The sequence below is a fragment of the Crocodylus porosus genome, unplaced genomic scaffold, assembly GCF_001723895.1.
Source record: "Crocodylus porosus isolate Cpor-Errol unplaced genomic scaffold, CroPor_comp1, whole genome shotgun sequence".
NCBI lineage: Eukaryota > Metazoa > Chordata > Crocodylia > Crocodylidae > Crocodylus > Crocodylus porosus.
The window spans coordinates 96,243,417-96,256,941 of record NW_017728918.1 but is presented as its reverse complement, the minus strand read 5'-3'; the positions used below and the strand labels follow the sequence as shown (position 1 = coordinate 96,256,941).

General features: G+C 43.0%; 1 protein-coding gene and 1 pseudogene across 1 annotated transcript in view; both read left to right on the top strand.

The window, feature by feature from the left end:
• Window positions 1–13,525, top strand: part of MAN1A1 (mannosidase alpha class 1A member 1) — a 198,772-nt gene that overhangs the window by 107,310 nt on the left and 77,937 nt on the right. The gene's annotated exons all lie outside the window — the stretch shown is intronic.
• On the top strand, window positions 1,916–4,781 carry LOC109311974 (annotated as a pseudogene).

Here is a 13,525-nt window from a genome sequence, read left to right as displayed (position 1 = left end):
AAATGTTGCCCATACCCCCTCTGACTCGGTCTATTGCCTCAGCATTCCCTAACCCGGCAACCGAGTTTTAGCCAATTAAGTTTATATAGGCCTCTCATAGTGGGACCAGGGAATGTACGGCTTGAGAAGCCTATTAAACTTACTTTTGCTTAGAGTTGTGTGTGTGTTGGGGGTGGGGGGGAAGTCCTTTGTAAATCCAGATTAGAACTGGTCTGATGCATGCTGAGCTGGGTGTAAGGGTCGATTAGCATTTGGAACACAGCTTCCCCATCATGCAGTACTCCTCTGCTTCGTTGATCCCAGAATTTACTGCAGTCTCTGCTTCAGGTTTTCTGTTTAGGTTGGGGGGGGGTGAGTCTTTGTGAGTTGGACAGTCTGTGTCCTGTATCAGGGTTCCCCAAGAACATGGAGCTGACAGGTAACACCCTGCTCTGTGTCACGAAAGACCTCTGCAGTGCCCCAGTACCACAACTCTCCCAGCTGCTTTCTGTCATCCCCCGCAGCAGGCATTGCTTAATCTTGCAACTGGATCTACCTTTTCCAACTGCCAGTGGGGATGGGAATTGGTTGCATGTGGCACAGAGGGCGGAAGCAGTGAGATGTGGTGAAGGAGGCATCAGAAGGCTTGGGCAATACAAGGGGAGGGTCTTCAATGTTCAGGGGAATTGGCAGCCCTGCCACCGCTCATAATAGAATACTAATCCCTGGTCTAAATCATGTCTCAGCTAGGAGAGGGGAGTCCTGGGGTTATGATCCCAACAAATTTAAATGAAAAATTACTATTCCTCCCTGACCATTGGGCACTGCTTAAAATAAATGGGCAAGTGTTTGTTATAATTGGATTTTAATGGTAGTTGTATACTGTGCATCTTCATAGATTTCAGACTTTAGGGCTGGAAGGGACCTTGCAAGATCATCAAGTCCAACCCCCTGCCCCAGGGGCAGGAAGTCAGCTAGGATCAAAGGATCCCAGAAAGATAAGCGTCCAAATGTTTCTTAAAAGAGCCCAGAGTAGGTGCTTCTACCACTTCTGGAGGGAGTCTCTTGCAGCCCTTGGGGGCTCAGACAGTAAAGCACTTTTTCCTTATGTCCAGCCTAAAACAGTCTTGGAGGAGTTTGTGATCATTGGACCTTGTCATCCCTTGGGGCGCTCTGGTGAACAAGCATTCCCCCAGGTCCTGATGCACACCCCTTATATACTTATAGGCTGCCACCAGGTAACCCCAGAGCCTGCGCTGTTCCAGGCTGAAGAGTCTCATGGCTCTCAGCCTCTCATCATATGAGACCCGTTCTCTTGCCCTCTGATCATGCACATGGCTGTCTGGACTCACTCAAGCTTCTCCACATCCTTCTTGAATTGTGGAGCCCAGAATTGGATGCAGTATTTCAGCTGCAGCTTCACCAAGGCCCAGTACAGTGGGATGATCTTGTGAAGGGGCTATAGTGCTGTTTGGGGATGGGGGGGAGGTGTTTTTTATTATTCTTATTAGTCAATCACAAGCCTGTTGATATCAGTCACAGATTTCAGGTCAGTGCAGGGGCTATAGTGGTGTTTGGGGGTGGGAAGTTGGTTGTTTGTTTTTTTTTTATCATTAGTCAGTCAAAAGCCTACTGATGCCAGTCAAAGGTTTCAGTTCAGTGGAGCATCTTGATGTGTTTATCTGTATCAATGGCACCAATAAAAAAAAAATCATTGGCAGATTTTCAGCTCAGCTTTTTGGGATGTCTGCTTAAAATTTTTCATTCTCCTGGGGGCGCAGCATCATGGGGGACAGGGCATGCATACAGTGCATTCCATAAGGAGCACACACCATTAGAACCTTGGATTGTTTCCACATACATGCAAATATTAGAATGCACTGTCAAGGAGCAACACAGCACATTCTGGTGTTGGGCTGCCATCTCTGGTTACAGCACACCCCTGAGGGAGCATTCAGGGCAGCAGCAAGTGGCCCCAGGCTACAGTGGGGCTGAGTTCAGGGTAAGAGCAGCCAGGCAGGGTGGCGTGGTAGCTGCTTACCCCAAGCAGGTCATCGTGGCTGGCCCCAGCAGAGTGCACCTGCCTCCTGCAGTCCAGCCCAATGGCCACCAGCAGTAGGGATGCCATCTCATGGTACCAGAACAAGATTGGGGCCTACAACCAGCAGATCTGGGAGAAGTCACTGGAGCAGAGTAAGATCAAGGGCTTCAATAATAAACCCAAAAAGAAAGGCTACAGGCAACCAGACCTAATAGATGTTGATCTCATCAAAGGTTCCACATTTGCCAGAGACAAACCTGCAAGCCCATGGACATCGTTAACTGGCTGCACTAGCAAAGGGATTGTGCGGATTATGTTTTTTCCACTTTTCAGCCATTGGTGGATACAAGTTACATCCCAGCATATTTTTGTGTGGCTTCTGGTGCTTTATCTTATGCAAGTGCTTGCAGTTGTGTTGTATTTCCTGAAACCTGTTGTGAGTGCAAGTGAAATCATTGGATCAGTGTGCCTTATGCTACTGACAGGAACTGTTCATTGTCAGATAGCATCTACTGAGAAACACAAGCCCTCCGGAAACCACAGAATCACCAGCAGCAACAGGAGGAGAAAATTAAACAAATTGGCAAGTGCGGATGGGTACGGTGTTTCTGGCAGTTCCTCTTCTGATAAAGCCGTTGAAGGAGAAGAGCAATCAGAACTTCTGTCCCTTATCAATAGTTTGTTTGGCCTGGTCTTCCAAAGGAGTTTCAGGAGGGTGAAACTGGTAGCTGAAAATGGGACTGAAACAGAAAATAGTGCAAGTTCTGGGCATAGTGACATTAAACACAGGCATTCCAGATCCAAATATATGCCACAACACTTGGAAGAAAAAGAAAAACTTTCAGATGAGGAAAAGAAACATTGGGATGGCAGTGTGCACCTGGGTGGCACATCTGATGAGCTATCAAGTGGTGAAGATGCTGAAGCTGTGGCACAGAGAACTTTATTACTCAGAAGCATAGAAGGTATGTCCAGTGACAATGAAGATAAGAACAAGAAGCCTCTTATTTCTCTAAATCAGCCAGTCTCACAAGTTAAGCAAACCATTAAAGATACCAGAGGGTCTAACAGTGTGGTAGAATCTGAACTAGAATCAGCAGGCTTAGATCAGGAGACAAGATCTTGTTTCAGTTCTGGGTCCCGGAGCTGCAGTGTGTCCCAGAGGGACTTGGAGAGCACCCACTATGATTCAGAGATGGAGGACATGCTTTGGGATGACCTACTTCATGGTTCAGAATGCCGTTCCTCATACACTAGTGACAGTGAAGCAGCTAACGCAAGAGGAAATAAACGGGACTTGAAAGATGATGTTTTCCAACAAAACAGTTTGTTCTGGCTTCAGAATACAAGCCCTGTATCTGCAAAAGTGAGCACTCTAATCTGGGAAGGGAATGAATACAAGAAGGTGGATATGTCTGTGTTGGAAATCAGTGGCATAATCATGAGCAAGGTTAATGACTATCAACAGGGAGTGGGCTATCAGATTCTTGGAAACATTATCACAATAGGGTTAGCATTTCTTCCTTCCCTCTACCGAATCTTCCATACAAAGAACTTTGAGGAGCTGCAATCTGTTTCTGCAGAGGAACTGTTAAATTTCTTCTGTGGGGGACCTATTATTACCCCTGTCATTGTCTTGTCTGTGATTAACTTCCTCGAGCGTCTGTGCCTCACCTGGATATTTTTCTTCATGATGTGTGTTGCTGAGAGAACTTACAAACAGCAATTTTTGTTTGCCAAGCTTTTTAGCCACACCACATCAGCTCGGAAAGCCAGGAAATATAAAATCCCCCACTTCAGGCTCAAGAAGGTGAAAAATATTAAGATGTGGTTGTCCCTTCGCTCCTGTCTTAGGAGGCAAGGGCTCCAGCGATCTGCGGACATAGTTGTATCATCTGTTTTTTTACTGGCTGTTTCAATTGCTTTTATATGTTGTGCACAAATTCTAAAAGGTCACAAAACATTCCTGAATGCTGCTTACAACTGGGAGTTCCTTATCTGGGAAGCAGCCCTCCTCCTCTTTTTACATCGCCTGTCTTCACTGGGGTCTGAAACCAATAAGAAATACAGCAATACTTCAATCCTGCTCACTGAGCAGATAAGCTTATGCCTAAGGATGGAGAGGAAGCCAGACAAGAAAGAACAGCTCTCACTAGTGAACAATGTTTTAAAACTGTGTACAAAACTCCTGAATGAGTTAAATATACCCTTTAGACTCTGTGGTCTGACCACGAACCCTTTAATCTACAACACCGCATGCATTGTGATCCTGTGTGCTGTTTCAGATATTATAAGTGATCTTGGATTCAACACTGGATTATGGAAGATTAAACCATAAACTGATCAAACATTGTTACTCAACAATTTTTTCATCCATCCAGAGGGGCAGGCCAGACAAAAGACAGACATTGGTTTGATTGCAGACTTCTCTGGCAGATTTCTTTAACCAGTATTTCTCTCAAATATTTCTTACCTTGAGGTTTGGTTTGTTTCAAAAGCTCATCCACGCCTTATTTCATCACCTGCAAAATAAGCTAGTAAAGCCAATCGATGATTTGCACATCTACGAAACAAAAATTTAGTGCTTTTAGCAAGAGTATGCTACACACTAAAGAGAGGCATAATCTGTAGTTTATACTGCAGTTGGCGGGAACCACAATCAGTGCATGTAATGCTATGATATTCTGTATCAATTAGCTTACATGTGCTGGGGGTCACAGCCCTGTTTAGCGTATTTGCAAGTCTAGATCAGCATAACCATAGCCAGCTGGTCAATCTGCTGTGGCAGCGTCTCCAATTCTTTTAGCTAAACATGTCTAGTTTCATCTTGGGAGGAAGCCCCGGTGACTGCTGGGGTATGACATTGCTTGCTTAATTAAAGTTAATGTGTTAATGAGTTCATGCCAGGAGTCACTTTCCTGTGAGCTGTTCTAGCCAAATGCACCACAGCTGAGCAAAATGTCAGCTGCTGGTGGTGAAAGATGCTTGAGATTTTGCTGTTGAAGCCTTGTTCTTAATTAAACATTTGTCCTTGCTCTTTCAATCAAGCTGTATCTCTTTTTCAGTAGCGTTCCAGAGTCCTATTTAAATTAGTCAAAATTATGCATCCTAAAAGATGCCTGCAAGTGTGTACTCAGGAGTATTTCTTCACTTAACATCAGTATGCTCTGGCTGGAGACACCAAACCTACTCTCAGCCTTGTCTCTTTATCCTGAGCTACTGAAGAATGCAGTGAAATTTGGTGCGTGCAAGATGAATGTTGCCCCTAAAGGCACTTGAGCCTTCAGTTGCATAGCAACACTAATGCAGATTCATGCTGAAAGACTGCTTACAACTTGGTCTGTTGCACACCAGGATAGAGGATAGTTTACTCTAATTTCATGAGAGGAGTTCAGTGCCTGAACTATAAGCCTTAATAAAACAAGCAGGTGTAGGGAACAAACATGATTATATTAGCGTATTAAACGCCTTAAACCAATCATGCCCAAACGTTTGGCCCTGTCTCAACTGGAGAAATAGTGCAGGGTTGGCTTGCAGGCTGTATCCAGCATACCTCCCAAATTGGATTGCAACCCTGACCCTGTGAATACCAGATTGGGCCCTATGCTCCAGCTCACACACACTGGATCAGGCCCACTACCCAGGCCCTGACCCTGCATGTGTCAGATCAGGCCCACTGCCCTGGCCCCGTTTATGCTGGATCAGGCCTACTATCCCAGCCCTGTGCGTGCTGGCCCTGCCATGCACACAGCACCTGTTATCTAGCCCACAGGGCTTGGAAATTCAGTGGTAGGGAAGCATTTGCAGCATTAATTGACACCACTCCCTCACCGCCAGCCAAATTTCCAGACTGTTTAAGCAGCCCTACCTTAAACTACACTGGAGGTAATTAAAAAGCTAACTATTGCAAAAGGACATAATTCTAATTGCTAGCTCATGGCAGCAAGTTATGAGGAGGTGAATCAAAGCACTCTGGTAAGTAGTGAAGCTTTCCACTTCACAGTACCTTACTCTGTAAAGACATACCTGCTTCAGAAGGGTAAAACCCAATTCCTCAATGACTAGAAGACTAAGGCTATGACAAAACCAAAGGGCACATGAATTGGACACCTGGTTTGCTGATTTCTTTCTTTCCCTGTGTTATTTACAAAGAATCCTCCTTCGGAGATGCTGGATGCCTATATACGTGCAAGGACACTGCTCTGCCGCGCTGTAATTACAGCGCATTAAAGCAGACTTAATTAATCAAGTCTGTTGGAGCATGCTAATTAATATGCTCCAGCAGCCTCCTCATCTCGCATATTCAGCATCCTCATGCTTCAAAATACCAGCGGGGTGCTTTAAAGCTCATTGAATGAGCTTTAGTTAAAGTGCCCTGTGCCCGCCGGGCTTTCTCTATCCATGTGGATGTGGCTCTGATGTTCCCGCCAGGTGTTACTCCGTGTCCAGGCCCTTTAGAAACGTTGAGGCATCTCTCCCTTCCGTGTCGACAATCCTGCTCTCGCCTGCCATGTCTTGATGTTCCACAATGGCAGGGTCACCTGGCAGGTACCTCGATGCCTGGGTCCAACCCGGCGGTTGTACACGGGGCTCCACCACCCCTGCACCCTGGCCTCACGCCACCTTTGTCGGGCCGCCTTAGCGATGTCTTGAGGTCTCTCTAGCAGATCCAGTTTATCCCACTTGCGTACTGTCACCTTGTGGGGTCGGGTCATGCACACTCCTGGCAAGGCTTGCTGCTAACCCTGCTCCCCAAAGGGGTATCTCTGGGACCGGTTCTCTGGTTTTCTTATGCCTAGTACCCCAGGTGCTTTCCCCAGACTTCCCCAACGTAGGGACAATCACCTACAGCCCTGACAACAGTGCTACTCGCCGCTCCCCATGTAACTTACTTCACCTAGTCCCCTAAGCACAAGCCCGTTCCCGCTTAGCCTCCAGGACTTGGGCAGTGACCCCGCCCCGATCATGACCCTTCATCTGGGTCCTCTTGAGCTCTTGCCTGCCAGCATGCCGTCCTCCACTCCCCACCTGTCCAACTCCACCTGGGTCTTGCAAGGTCCTCGTGGCTGCCTCTGCTCTCTTTTGTCCAGGCCTGCGCTCACTTCCTCGGCGTCCGATGCCGGATACTGACAGGGTATTTTTCTCCCCGATGCTCCTCGCTCTGGCTCTCCAGCCCCCTCAGGATGCTCCCCCGGGACTGCTTCTCCCACGGCACCTGTAGCAGCTCCTCCCTAGGGCCTCCGCCGCAGCCACCACCATTTTTATCTTCACCGGCCGGCATCTGGTGCTGACATCACCGGCCGGCCGCAGCTGCATAAAGAAACAGCTCACCAGCCACGTGGATTCCCCGGGAGCATTGTTCTGGGCTGTGGGTGAGTAGTCGGTGTCACCCCGCTCCCCGGGACATGCCCCTGCCACCATTTTGAAGTGCAGGATGCTGAATACATGAGACACTGCGGGGCTCTTATTGAGACTGGCTCTTAGACAGCACATGTAAAGACATCCACTGTTACACAGTTAGGTGCAGCTCATATTTTCTTTTCACTGTGGTAAATTTACTATTTCGTAATAATATATTAAAATTATAATAATTCATAGAGCTATGTTCTGCAAGAACAAAAGAATCCCTTTTCGTAACTTAATTCTTTTCTCGTACAGTGGAAGGAGCATGTTAGTGTAGGTCTCCTTTTATAATAAATTATTTATACAAAGCTATTTTCTGTACCGTGAGAGGTTGTAATATAGAAAAATAAGTGACAATATGTAACTGAATGTCGATATTAATGTACAAATAAAGCTAAGGAAGCAAATATTGAAAAAAATGAGGGTGGAGAGAAAAAGTTCTTTGTCTACTTCCTCCAGCATGACCTTATGCATTATATGTTAATGTGTATAGCTTTATTTTTAAAACTTTGTCTTAAATATTATAGCTGGATTTTGTTGTGGTTTTGAAGCTGTCTTTAGTGTTCAGCCATTACATGATGATGCCTGACTTGACAGCCTAGTCTCTGATTTGCTTCTGAATGAGAAAAATTCTGGGGCAGAATGATGTATAATGAATGATGTATTAATGGTTCTATGCCTACTAGACTCAGTCTTCAAAGTAGTGTCAGAAAGGTGATTTGACAACTCATATCCTTAGAAGTGATTAGCAGAGGATTTTTTTAAAATTTGGTTTGGAGTGTTTTAGCACTTTTCTCTTTCCTAATGAGTTTTTAAATGTTAAAGTTGTCAGAAATGCTAGGTTTTGGTCTTCTCAGGTCTTAATATCTGAGATGTTTACTCTGAATTCCAACCCCTATTTTGATAATTCAAAGAAGGTAAGTCTTTAACACAGGCTTATTTTTTTTCCAACTTAGGTAGCCATTCCAGTTATATTAACAAAGACTTATATGTTTAGTCACTTTACAGATACTATTCTCAGTTGCTCAGCTTTTACTTCCTTGATTTTTCTGATCGTATCGGTTTTCCAGTGAGCCGCCCTTGTAGTTGGGACCAGAAAGGGGAAAACAGTGTGTAGGCCCATTTTTTAACCTTGCAAGTTAAATGTAAATGAATAAATATAATTACAGTATTTATTAACTATTCAAGAAACTAACATATGCAGTAGAAGCATCAAAAAATAAAAATGGATTATAGAAAAATGACAAATAGTAACAGACATTGTCATCTCTGACAGGCGGCCAGGAGTAGATAAATATTTTCTAAATGTTTTAGGGGTCCCGTGGACCATATTTTTCTCTCCTCTGCTTTATAAGTATACATTATAAGAGCCATATCTGATTTTTTTTGTTTTGCTTTTTCTCTGTGGAATCCTAAATTTTTATGTTGTCCGCATCATGTGCCCCACAAGCTTTAGCAGCTTGAAAGTTTGTCTATATGTCTGCCTAGCCAACTGTTTCCTTTTGAGTACTTTGCCACATATATATGCATCTGGGAGAGAACCCAGCAGTTGAGACCATGTGGTACTGTGTTGACTTCACATAGTCCTATCAAATAAGTAGATTCTCCTTCATTGGGAATTCTTAATCACCTTTCCCAGATCCATTTGCTTTAGCTTTATGAGATACTTTCTGTAATGAATGTCAGCTCTGGATTATTCAAAAACTTTCTCTAACCGTTTGGATGTAAATGTTTTAAGAGTCAGAGTGCTTTTCTTGTTTAAGCAACTGAGCCTTTTGCACTTGAATTCAGATTCATATATGTCCATTCACTTTAATACTAAGAAAAATTAAAGAAACCCATTTTATATTTATTCCTCCATATGAGTTGTGCTGTATTATAATGCAATATTACCCAACCTTTTTGGACTGGAGCACCTTTGTCTCCAGATCCATTGGAGTCTTTTTGCAGCAGTCTCCTCCTCTCCCTCTTCGTGTTTTGTTTGTTTCTTTGTGTTTTCATCTGTTTGGACAATTTCTTAACTTTCTGTTTTCCATTTCCAACCACTGTCCCCCTATGTTTTTCTAGGATGTGCTTCCCTGTAAAATCCCATTTTCTGCTGCAGCTTCACAGTGTCCTCCCATTCCTTTCAGTTCCCTCCCTTCAGCATTCTTACAGTGTCACTTCTTGCTCCATATGTCTCCCAGTTATTTTTTTCCTGCAATGCCCACCCCTCCTACCTCAAAGTTCTTCTCCAGGCTGAGATCCTTTCCACAAGGAAGCTCGCATTACTTTAACTGCATCACTTTGAATTGTCCTTAGCCTTGTTCAAAAGAGTTGAATGCTTGACTCCTCAGTCCCCCACGTGGAAGTCTCATGCTCCCTGTGAGCATTGACCACAGGTACTGAAAGGGCAGTATAATGCAAACAGTTAAATGCACACACAGGCCTGTTAAAGTTAAGGTTGCTGTTTAATCATGACTTAGATTTTCTTTGCCCAAATGTCAGAAAATACAATGCCTTAATGGTCTATTAACTTCACTGCTTACATTTAGTTAAAATGTGCTTTTAAATGTCAAGAATATTTTAGGCAACTTCTAATTTTCAAGGTGATGGCATTTATTAGAACTTTGTAACAGTTTTCTGACCAAACACTTGGCATAAATATTCATGGAATAGAATTTTAATGAAAAAGAATGTCTTTAAAACTTAAATTTGAATGAAAAAATAATTAGGGAAACTCCTGTTGAGCTGATCTGGTTGCTTATTAACTAGTTATGTAAGTGCATTGGCTTCTCTGAGTGCTTAAACCTACCTGGCCTGATACTTGGGTGTACACAGAAAAAATGAGTGAAAGTTAAGAGCTGGTATTTTCAAAGGTGTTTCTTGGGTTCAACAAGGTTGAAAACCACTGCTATGGATATACAAAGTTTTGATCCTCAAGAGATTGAGACTGTAAATTTTGCAGCCTTTCAGTGATTGATTCATCATGCATCACTAATAGCTGTTCAGCTCTTGTGAAACAAGTGAATAATCTTTTAGTTTCCAATAAACTGTATATTACTGAAGCAGTCCTCATAGTTGGCATAGTTATCCAAAGTGTGAGGCTAAATGCAAAGCAATGGAATTAACCTTTTGTCCCTGTGGTTCTTTCTTCAAGTTAGGGTGGAAATAGTATGGCATTTTGGGTTAGGAAGCTGCTGCTTTCTGTACAGATTTCAAATTAGCTGGGAAAATGGGAGCAGACAGGTTTCCAAACTACTTAAACTAACATTTTAGGATTATGGTTTTGAAGCTGTAAGCACTGTACAGTTTTACTTCAGAAACAAATTAAAATATGTTGTCACCCAACTCTCTAGTGATAGTTGATCAAAAAAATCTTACAGGTATACACTTAAAAAATATCTCCCCTTCATTCCATGTACAATGAAAAAGAGCAAAATGGTTGCTGATTAGATATGCATCATTTAATAGTCAGAAACATTTTTACAATGTTGTAGATTAGAAATGATGTGCTGCCGTGTCCTTATATATGTTATCTAGTCAGATTCAAGGAATAAGGTTTTCCTGAAGCTTTGCTTGTTCATTAGCTCTAAATAGTACTGCTTTCACATTAATTCTGTTTTATCTTTTGTTATGTATAATTTTTATTCTATTGTATGATTACAATCCCTTTAATTAAAAAAAAAGTTAATATAGTACCTGGTAGCAACTACTTTTATCATTTAATGGTCTTTTTATAAAGGCCTCAATGAAGTGTCTTAAATGTAAGCGTACAATGCTCACACACTTGTGTGCATGTATCAGCTTATTTACATGGATAACTTTTTTGTGGATAATTTTACAAGAAATGGTCTAATTTTCTATCCTGCCATGGGTATATAACATTTCGTGCTTCTAAATTGCTTGTTAGTTAAGGAGTTTACTGGAATGACTCTATTTAGGATTGTCACTTGTTCCAGATATTGTGTCATAATTTACAACTCAAGTTCTTGCAAAAAGAGGAAATTAAAGTAAAATTTTACTGTGGCCAATTTAATAGTAAATTGATTAACTGCTAAACAATTTTTAAAATTATTAATAGAATGTATTTTATAAAAAGAATTATAAATTCAGTCTTTAGACTGCAGTAATTTTTTTAAGTTTTTAAAATAGTTTTAGACCAATTTTCTGGTTTCTGAAGAGTCCAGAATTATAATTTTTATCATATCAGGTAAATGTTGATGAGCCATGATGGGCTGTATCCTTCCTATTTGGGACAATCAATACATTTCTCATATAGAAAGGCTACATTGGCTTTTACAGTGAGTTGCATCATACGCGCATTTAACTTATGCAAATTGAACTATACATGCTCGGCAAAAAATAAAAATAAAAAAGTAACAATTTAAATAGTGCGGGCGATTCCTCCCACCATTTCAGTCAATAAGCATATGCCCCGGAGTGAGCATGAGATGGGAGACGTGAATCTGCTGTTCCCTCAATCGGTCTCAGTTCCCACATGCCTCTCATGGTGTGATCATCTTGCCACGCTGAGTGTGATTCTAGTGTTTAAAGATACGTATTTTTCATACAACATGGGCCCTAAATGCAAACTAACTACTTCATCTGGTGCTCAACCAAAGAAACAGCGATCTGTTCCTACGCTGGAGGAAAAACTGGCTGTGTTGGACTTATTGAGAGATGGTATGTCGGTCTCCAATGTGGCGTGTAAATATGGCCGCAACGAATCTAGCATCCATGCCATCAAGATTTGAGAGAGAGAAATTTGTCAAGCCATGGCATCAAGTGCTCCAATAACTGCTAAGGTGACGAGCCAAGTGTGTGATAAGACTTTAGTGAAGACTGAAAAGGCATTAAACTTATGGCTGGAAGATATGAACCGTAAATGTGTGCCTATCAATGGCAACACGTTGTGAGAAAAGGCTCTTAGCCTCTACACGCTGTTCAAACCTCCCGCCGAAAAGGGACAGCCTTCTGATGGGAAGGAATTCAAAGCTAGCCAAAGTTGGCTTAACAATTTTAGGAACCGCTTCAACCTCAAAAACATGCAGACTACTGGTAAAGTTGCATCTGCTGATGAAGAGGCAGCAAAAGCCTACCCCAAACAATTAAAGAAAATCATAGAAGAAGAGGGCTATCTTCCAGAACAAGTTTTTAATGCTGATGAGACTGGGCTCTTCTGGAAAAAAATGCCCAACCGCACTTACATTTCGAAATCAGAAAGGCAAGTCCCTGGCTTCAAAGCAGCTAAAGACTGTGTTGTTTTGTGGCAATGCGGCTGGGCATTTAATAAAGCTGGGCTTGCTTTACAGGGCTGCAAATCCCTATGCCCTAAAAGGCAAAAAAGAGAAATGCAAAGTGCTGCACCTAGGGAGGAAAAATGTCCAGCACACCTACTGCCTAGGAAATGACCTGCTTGGTAGCATGGAAGCAGAAAGGGATCTTGGCATCCTAGTGGACTCCAAGGTGAACACGAGTCGTCAGTGTGATGAAAGTCATCAGAAAAGCTAATTGCACTTTATCGTGCATCAGCAGATGCATGACAAACAGAACCAAGCAGGTAATACTTCCCCTCTATCAGATGCTGGTGAGACTGCAGTTGGAATACTGTGTGCAGTTTTGGGCGCCACACTTGAAGAGGGATGTGGATAACCTGGAGAGGGTCCAGAAAAGGGTCACGCATATGGTTAAGGGCTTGCAGGCCAAGCCCTATAAGGAGAGATTAGGGCACCTGGACCTCTTCAGCCTCCGCAAGAGAAAGTTCAGAGGCGATCTTGCGGCTGCCGATAAATTCATCATGGGGGCACAGAAGGGAATTAGTGAGGTTCTACTCACCAAGGTGCCCCTGGGGGTCACAAGAAATAAGGGCCATAAGTTAGCAGAGAACAGATTTAGACTGGATATTAGGAGGAACTTCTTCACAGTTAGAGTGGCCAAAATCTGGAATGGGTTCCCAAGGGAGGTGGTGCTCTCCCCTACCTTGGGGGTCTTCAACAGGAGGTTGGATGGGCATCTGTCTGGGGTCATCTGAACCCAGCACTCTTTCCTGTCTATGCAGGGGGTCGGACTCGATGATCTATTGAGGTCCCTTCTGACCCTAACATCTATGAAAAATCTCCT